This window comes from Polypterus senegalus, chromosome 13 (assembly GCF_016835505.1).
Source record: "Polypterus senegalus isolate Bchr_013 chromosome 13, ASM1683550v1, whole genome shotgun sequence".
NCBI lineage: Eukaryota > Metazoa > Chordata > Cladistia > Polypteriformes > Polypteridae > Polypterus > Polypterus senegalus.
In genome coordinates, this window is record NC_053166.1 from 120,253,167 (window position 1) to 120,262,908 (window position 9,742).

General features: G+C 39.2%; 1 long non-coding RNA gene across 1 annotated transcript; it reads left to right on the forward strand.

The window, feature by feature from the left end:
• The first annotated feature begins 4,544 nt into the window (after positions 1-4,544).
• LOC120543208 lies at positions 4,545-9,302 on the forward strand. Its single transcript, XR_005636313.1, has 3 exons — positions 4,545-4,731; positions 8,473-8,558; positions 8,626-9,302. It is a non-coding gene; the product is annotated as an uncharacterized LOC120543208 (long non-coding RNA).
• The last annotated feature ends 440 nt before the right edge of the window (positions 9,303-9,742 follow it).

Below are 9,742 nucleotides of genomic sequence, written 5' to 3' on the forward strand. Positions count from 1 at the left end.
GTGGGTGTCTGGACCGACGCATGAACTTGGGCACACGGTGGATCTTGTCCTATCGCTTGGCTTTTCTGTGGCGAATTTGACAATTTTGGACACAGTATTTTCAGATCATAAGCCTGTAATATTTGACATCACCTTGCCTTGTAAAGCTGGTAAACCCCGCGCTTCTGCGCGGCGCTGTCGGGTCATTAATCCATCCACTGCTGTACATTTTTCTGCTTTGTTTAGTCAATGTGATCTTCCTGAATCTGCGTCCTCCGATACGGAGGAGCTCTGCTCCTGGTTTCATTCCACCTGCCGAACTGTTTTAGATGCTGTGGCTCCATTAAAAACCAGACAGCCTAAAATGAAATCCGAGCCCTGGTTGAATGACACAACTCGTGCTGTCAGACGCGAGTGCCGAAGAGCTGAGCGCAAATGGAAAAAGGACAATTTGCATGTTTCGTTTCAAATATTAAAAGACTGCTGGCGTCGTTATCAGTTTATTGCGAAAGACGCCAAAAGAGCATACATGTCAAATATTATTCTGTCAAACTGTCATAAGCCTCGTGTGTTATTTGACACTATAGATAGGGTTTTAAATGCTCCACAGAATACCTGCATGGAACCCTCTTTTGAGACATGTGAGAAATTTTTGCACTTTTTTGTGGATAAGGTGAATAATGTTAGGGCTCATATACCTCTCACTGTTTATGACCCCTTAGCCGTTCTCCCTGCTCTGCTGTTTTTTATCAGTTTGAGCCGGTGACTCTATCCTGTCTATATGAGATTGTTGGTCAATTGAAGCCCTCAGGTTCTCCTTTTGATGTTGTCCCACCTTCTCTTTTTAAAGAGATTATTTCTGTTTTAGGACCATCTGTTCTTGCTATTATCAATAGTAGCCTTTCCTCAGGCATAGTTCCCAGTTTGTTTAAACATGCCATAGTGCAACCATTGATCAAAAAACCAAGCCTAGATCCCACTGTACTATCCAATTTTAGACCGATTTCCAAGCTTCCATTTCTCTCCAAAATTTTGGAGAAGTGTGTATATTCAATTGAAAGTCTTTTTAGATGAAAGTAATGTACTCGAAGTGTTTCAATCTGGTTTTAAGCCATTTCACAGTACTGAAACCGCATTACTGAAGGTTTTTAATGACATCCTTTTGGCAACAGACTCAGGGATTATGTGATTTTAGTTCTGCTCGATTTAGCAGCTGCCTTTGATACTATAGATCATAGTATTTTATTATCTCGTCTGGAGCACTGTGTGGGCATTCGTGGTACTGCCTTGGCGTGGTTTAAATCTTTTTTTTCAGTGAGGCTGGATGAGTTTAGATCTTCCTCTGCCTCACTATCGTGTGGGGTTCCGCAAGGCTCCATACTTGGTCCTTTGCTATTTTCGTTGTATCTCCTACCTCTTGGCTCGATTCTTAGAAAGCATAAAATTGCTTTCCATTGTTATGCAGACGATACTCAAGTATATGTACCCTCAAACGCAAGGATGCTTACTCCATACAAATGTTGGTTATGTGCCTAGAAGAGGTGAAAGCTTGGATGGCAGTGAATTTTTTAAGTTTTAATGAAAATAAGACAGAGGTTATAGTTTTTGGTCCTGGGGGCACCAGTGGGTCTTTTTCTACTTCTGCTCCTGTGGATTTGGGTCCCCTTGCACAATATGGTACGCCTGTCATTACAAATTTGGGTTTTAGGATAGATGAGAATCTTAGACTGGACGGTCAGATCAGTGCGGTGGTGAAATCTGTTTTTTTTCAGCTAAGACGTTTGGCGAAGATAAAAAATATTCTTTCCAAAGATCAATTTATAACAGTAATCCACGCCTTCATTACAACCCGATTGGATTATTGTAATTCGTTGTATGTTGGTGTTAGCCAGTCCACCCTGTCTCGGCTGCAGCTGGTGCAAAATGCTGCTGCACGCCTTTTAACTGGCACGCGAAAGAATGAGCACATCACACCTATATTATCCTCACTGCACTGGCTGCCTGTTCAGTTTAGAGTTCATTTTAAGATTCTTTTATTTGTTTTTAAGTCCTTAAATGGGCGTGCTCCGCCCTACCTCGCTGAGCTGCTGCATATGCACTCTCCTTCCCGCTCACTCAGATCAGCTAGTCAGCTGATTCTGGATGTTCCTAGGACTCAGCGAAAGCTCAGGGGGGATCGGGCTTTTTCCGTTGTGGCTCCAAGGCTCTGGAATTCACTGCCGATCCACATTAGACAGGCCTCCTCACTGCCCATTTTTAAGTCTGCTCTTAATACTTACCTTTTTGGTTTGGCATTTGATCCTGTGTGAGCAGTTGATTTTACTCTGTGTTAACTCTGTTTAGTTGTTTTTACTATGTTTTAATTTGTTTTATTTGATTGTATTTTATCTACTTAGTTTGTTTTGTTTAAATTTATTTTAGCCTATGTTCAGCACTTTGGTCAGCAGCTGTTGTAAGTAAAGTGCTTTATAAATAAAGTTGACTTGACTTGACTTGACTTGACTAGATTTAGAAAAGTGCAGCAGTGACAGATTTACATTTATAGGAAATTAAGACATAAAGTGCCTTGAGCATTTTAAAGGTGCTACATAAATATTATTATTAGGAGTAGTAGTAGTTTTTTCTGTGTCATTAAATTCTTTTACTTCACTCTTTCTGTTGAGTTTTCTATCTTAATTTTATCTTAATACAGACAATTAATGATGAACAGAGTAGACACCATCACAAAGGACTCTGAAAGAAGCAGCTACTTCAGTGTTCCCAACTTGTCTGCTTATCTTCTAATAAAACCCCTGTGTGCATCCAGGTGTCCGTGTGTGTGTCTTCTGGTGAAGTGCACATGCGCGGGGTACGGTGCGATGCGCACGGCACCGTGGACGCATACACACTGGAAGCTGGGCACACAGTGAATGGCGTAGCCGCGCATGATAAGCAAATAAAGGAGATCATTGCTGGGGAGAGTGCTGAATCCGTTGCTGGGGAGACGCCACACATACTGCCCCGCGCATGTTTACTAACTATCTACTAACGACATGCCACCCAAAAAAAAAGGAAACATCAAGTAGGACAAAAGACACAGATACTCAAATCGTATATAAGCAACATCTCCTGGAAGAACGGTCAGCTCAGCAAGTAAATATCAACAAAAGAAAGGCTGAAAGACAAAGAAAAATACGAGCAAATAGATCGATTGAAGAAAAAGAAAATGAGTGTCAGAATATTCCCTGTATTGATTTGGCTCCATCCTCTATTAAGGTACCCTTTAACTTAAGAAGGCAACAATTTCCAGTTACATTAGGCTTTGCCATAACAATTAATAAATCTCAAGAGCAAACATTAGAAAAAGTTGGCATTTACATGCCAGAACCAGTATTCAGCCACGGTCAGTTATATGTTGCATTATCAAGAGTCAGAAGTTTTATAGATGTTGTTGTTCAATGATAGTCCTGAACAAGGTAAACTGTTGTCAAACTCAGACAGAGTATTTACTAAAAATGTTGTCTATAATGAAATTTTATAGAAAAATTTCATGAGGTAAAAAAAATAAAAAGTTTTTCCTAAATATCTTCTTCAGATTGTTACAAAGTTTTACACTAAGGCAATATTATTTATACTTACTGTATTGTCATATACGTTTCTGTTTTATTTTTAATATCATTTTACTTTAGGCTTCTTACAAAAATATTTTGAACAAAAAAAAATTAAGACAACAAACAGAATGAGGTCAAGGTCCCTTGCCTTTAATATTTACTGTTCCTACTAATGTTTATGCAAAACTGTTCTAGCGCCCGTTATTGTAACGGGCTTAATGTCTAATTAGTAAATAATTATCTAAACAACCAGAATATTCAAATATAAAAATACTTAAAAGGAAAAAGAATGAATTCTTACTCATTTAACAATTATGAATTCCTGCTTCATTTAGTACTAATAAAGTATAACCAGTTTGTAATATCTGGATGGTTGTAAAAACATTGAAACTGGCTAAGCTGGCTTGCTTAATTAAGGTAGAAGTCAAATTAAGAGAAGGAATGGACTGAGACAGCAACTTGTAGCCACAGGGAACCCTGAGGACTGAATGCAGGGAACCATTGCTTTATAATACTTAGATTTAGGGTTTGTGCTGCCATCAAAATAATTTAAAAGTCATTGACATCTGTATGATACTTGCTTGTTGTGTGTTTCTCTATATTAATTCCATCAAGCTATACAGTATATTTTAAAATGAACACCTCAAAGTTGGCTTCTGCCTTGTGCCAAATGTTGCTGGGATGAGTTCATGATCAGTTTCGTTATATATTTAAAATAAGCAGGGTCTCTCACAAACCAGGGTCCTGTAGCCACTCTAAAGACAGCTCTTTTAAAGGCACACCTTTTTTAGCAAGTGCTTGAGCTTGTGACTTAATTGATCTAATTACCCAAACCTTAGAGAGCACTTCTGAACCATTAAAGATAATTGAACAACATTTTAATAAACAAGGAAAAACATGAGTCAACAGAAGAAAATAAATTAACAAAATTAAATTGCATTCAGGGGAATTAAAGGAGTAATATGATAAAGAAACAAGAGTCATTCTTGAGAAGAGAAAGAAACTTCAAACCTGATCACTGGAAACCTTTAATCTAAAAGCTCTGATTCTCAAAGACAAGTTGCTGAACGTTCATAAAATGCAAAACAAATAGGGAATCTCTAAAAATAGAATAATTCTAGAAACTGACATCAGAAATGTGAATTGAAATCATTACTCTACAGTAAGTATAGTTTAATCTACAATTTAATAAAACAATATGTCTGTGTGTGCCTGTGTGTGTGTGTGTGTGTGTTTATAAAAAAAAAATGGCGCCTCTGTTAGGCTCTGCCTTTGCGTTCGTCTTGCCCCGCTCATTGAGGTTGTGGGATATTTTTGTGTTTTTTGTTTATTTTGTGGCACTAGTCATACGCGGTTTTCCAGCCGCGTTAGTGTACGATCGCATTTCATTGATCAACATTAGATCAGCAATGGAAAACTTCTCTAAGCATTACAACTATACCTTTTTTCCTCCGCCGTTTATGAATGCTACATTTTTCAGCGGCTTTTCCTCTCTGTTGGTTAACGGCACCCGAGTCAACCTGCAGTACCGTCGGAGGAAACGTGGAAAAAGGGCAGGTGTACATGCGAGGTTTCGGCGTCTATGGCGCTGTGTTTCTGATGTGGATCATCCATCTTTATCTAAGGATTATCTGAGAAGGCCGGCGTGCTTGAGACCTGTTCTGCTGGGATTACCTGACGTGTTGTTTGCCGAGGGAGTAATCCCGGACTTCTCCGTGCTATCCCTCGTATTCCTGGAAATGCTAATGTGACGGCCGCTGTTTCTATGACTCTGCCAGCTAAGGTAGCACTGATTAATGCACGCTCTATCGCAAACAAGTCATTTATTTTGAATGACTTTTTTACTAGTAATAATTTGGATTTTATGTTCCTGACAGAGACTTGGCAGCGTGATTCTGATTTTACTAATCTGATAGAGTTGTGTCCCGAGGACTGCTCTTTCATTAGCACACCGCGGCATACTGGCCGTGGAGGTGGGATCGCCATGGTTTTTAAGAAGTTATTTGTATGTCATTTTATTCCTACCTTTTCATATAAGACTTTTGAACTTCAGATTGTTAAAGTTGGGCGTGTAACCCCAATATATTGTATTTTAATTTATCGTCCACCTGGTGCGATTAGTCCTTTTCTTACTGATTTTCAAGATTTTTTATCCACCATTATTAAGATGGATAGAATAGTAATGCTTGGTGACTTTAACATCCATGTGGATGATATTTTATGTAGTGTGGCTTCTGAATTTCTGTGTATCACCGACTCTTTTAATTTTGTACAACATGTTGTTGGCCCTACTCATAGTGGGGGACATACATTGGATTTGGTTTTTTCTTATGGAGTTGGTTTGAATGATGTTACAATTTGTAATGTAACCTTTAGTGATCACAAATGTGTTTTGTTTGATTTGTCTTCAAATTTAGAGCTGTCACCCTGTGTTAACTCTAGGCGTACTCGTTTTATTAATGAGTCAGTGATCAATCAGTTTGCTGATTTATTTGTGGCATCTGATGCCGGCAGTAATATTGACAATGTTGAGTTAGCAGTTAAATGTTTTAATGACCATTGTACTGATATTTTGAATAAGATCGCTCCTCTTAAGATCAGGCAGCGTTCTGTTACCCACTCAGTTCCTTGGATGAATGACTCCATTCGTAATCTTAGGCGTTCCTGCCGAAAAGCGGAGCCTATGGAAGTCTACTAATCTGGAAGTTCATCATTCATACTTAAAGGATTTACTTGCTTCTTTTAATTCTTTGGTTAGGGATGCTAGAACAGCATACTTTTCTAATCTCATTCAGACTCACAAGCGTAATCCCAAAGTGCTATTTGATACTATTCACAATATTATTTCTCCATCTCAATCTGTTACTCAGGTTTTTTCTGACAGTGAATGTAATAATTTTCTTAGGTTTTTTATTGACAAGGTTAATGTTGTTCGGGCTAATATTACTCCAGCTGTCTTACCTGGTGCTCTCCTTCACTTATGTTCTGAGTCTTTTGTGTTCTCAGAAGTTTCACTTTCGGATCTTTCTGACTTGCTCAGGAAGATGAAACCTTCATCATGTACTACTGACCTGTTGCCAACATCATTAATGTTAAAATCTTTGAGTTTTATTGGTCCGTGCCTTTTGAATATCATAAACTGCTCCTTGAGATCTGGTGTGGTCCCGTCGTATTTTAAACATGCTGTAATTCAACCGTTGTTGAAAAAATCTAATTCTGATGCCTCTATTTTGAGTAATTACAGGCCAGTTTCAAAACTACCTTTTATTGCCAAAGTTTTAGAAAAGGTGGTTGAACAGCAACTTTGTACCTTCTTAGAAAAGCAGGGGTTCTTTGATTCTTTTCAATCTGGTTTTCGGAGGCGACATTCTACAGAAACAGCTCTTCTAAAAGTTTTTAATGATCTTTTAATTGCTGCTGATGCAGGCAGGTGCTCTGTACTTATACTGTTAGATCTTACCGCAGCTTTTGATACGGTAGACCATCAGATCTTAATTAATAGATTAGAGCTGTTAGGTGTCTGTGGCTCTGCTTTGGACTGGTTCTCCTCTTATTTGACAAATAGGAGTTTCTCAGTCGGTCTGGCTGGTTTTTCATCTGACTCTGCTCCTTTGACATGTGGAGTGCCACAGGGATCGGTTCTTGGACCTGTACTTTTCTCTTTATATATTCTTCCCTTATCACAGATTCTTAACTCTTTCAAAGACATCTCGTATCATCTGTATGCAGATGATATACAGCTCTATTTTTCATTTAAGCCTAACCAAATTAATACTTTGGTCACTTTAGTTGATTGTCTGTCTGAGGTTAACGACTGGCTCAGTAGTAATTACCTGCAGTTGAATTCAGGAAAAACTGAGGTACTAATTGTTGCTCCTCCTGTTCTTCATTCTGAGATCAGTTTAAAATTATCTTCTGTCTCTCCTGTTATTAAGTCGAGTCTCACGTAACCTTGGGGTTATTTTTGACCAGTCCCTGACACTTGATGAGTATGTACGGTCAGTCAGCCGCTCGTGTTTCTTTCATTTAAGAAATCTTTCAAAACTAAGAAATGTTGTTTCTAAATCAGAATTGGAGATGCTTGTTCATTCTGTTATCTCTTCACGGCTTGATTACTGTAATGCTCTCTTTACAGGTCTGAGCAAGTCCTCTCTCTCACGCCTTCAGTTAGTTCAAAATGCAGCTGCCAGGCTCCTAACTCGTGCTAGCCGGAGTGATCATATCACTCCCATTCTGTACACACTGCACTGGCTCCCAGTGTTTTATAGAATTCATTTTAAAATTTTGGTACTCACTTTCAGAGCTTTGCATGGACAGGCCCCTGAGTACCTAACCAGCCTGCTCCAACGCCATACAGTTTGCCGGACTCTAAGATCTGGTCAACAGGGCCTTTTAGTTGTCCCACGCACTCGGCTAAAAACCCGTGGGGATCGTGCCTTTCAGTCTGTGGCACCAAGACTATGGAACAGCCTGCCTTGTTGTCTGCGTGGAGTCGAGTCTGTTGATTCTTTTAAAAAACAACTAAAAACATTTCTTTTTAAACAAGCTTTTAATTAGTGCTAAATAGTTCCAGTTTGTTTATTTATTTGTATTTTGTGTTTGTATTTATTCTGTATTTGCTGTTCAGCGCTCTGTGACCTCTTGTCTGTGAAGGGCGCTATATAAATAAACTACTACTACTACTACTACTATATATGTCCAATCCATCCGAGCAATCTGACTGGTCAGTTTAGCTTTGATTTGATTGGTCAGTTTGATTTTAGTGGCACAGTGGTAGGGGTGATGACATGATATGTTAGAGGTTGTCATAGGAAAGAACATAAAGACTTGGGTGATGGTAATTCACCACCAAAACAGGAGATGGTACTGTATAATAACATTCTCTGTTCTCCACCATCTGCAGAAAGAAAGACTGACACCTTTCCACCTCTTGCCTCACTTATGGGGTGTCACACACGTGTGCTTAGGAGGTAGTCAACAAACCTTGAGGTGAGTGATATAACACAAGTTAAGGCTGTTGATCTGGGGTACTAATGTAATCTCTCTGTCTCTGCAGAACAACAGAAGATAAACAATAAAAACATTCACTCGCCGACAACACTTCCGGTATCAGAAAATGGCTCCATACAGACCACTACATCTATGATGATGTTACCTTCGGCTCAACAGGCTGACATCACATCCGGTCCATCCTCGATAATGTCACTTCCGGTCCACCCTTGATGACACCACTTTCTGGCTCATCATGATGATGTCACTTCTGTTCCACCCTTGATGACGTCACTTTCGGCCCATCGTGATGACATCACTTCTGGTCCTTCAATGATGATGTCTCCTATGGCTCCTCAAGATGACGTCACTTCCGTTAATGCCACTTCCGTCTTTTTCATCATTTCCTGCAGCCATTTTGTATAAAAACGATCATTCATCTCCTGTAATTTGTCAACTGTTTGTTTTATTTCACCCAATATTGACCCAATTTTGCTGCTATTACATAAAGAAATTCCCCAACTCTTTTTTGCAGTTTCTGCATGCTTTATTCTGCATGCTTTATTACAGGTGTCGGTCCACTTGGACCCGCCTCTTCCTCTCAGAATGCCTGAAATCCATAAGAGCTGCCATCTTCGGGAGTTATCCTAAGGAAAATGTCCGAGAAAGACTCGTTTTCCATTTTTACATGTGTTTATTTTTCTGTTTGAGCTCTTTCAATTATATGGGTTTGGCCGAAACGTGCCCCAAAACTGTAATGTTGTTGTTTCATCTGTACAGGGTGTGAATTTCAATTGCTTATAGTGACAATTTTTTTTTTACAAAAAAGGAATTTAAAATGAAGCATTTTAACCACTGCAAAGCGAATAATTAACATACCAAGTGTTTTTGGTTAGCTAAATACAAACAAGGCATAACCCGACTCGCCTTCAAATATCGGAACTATTTGCAAGAATACAAATGATGTTTTTACAACAGGAAAGTGGGCCCAGCAACCATTGGTGGTAGAGGAGGCAAGCAAGGCATCTTGAAATTATAGAGTGTGAGAAGCAGGCTTTATAGGAATGTGATCAAGAAGCAGCACTGGGCAATAAGAGGTTGAGACACATGAGGATACAGAGACAAGGCACAAGAAGAATACTGAAGGTAAGGGCAAGGGACCAAAACAGAGCTTTAAAGCTCAC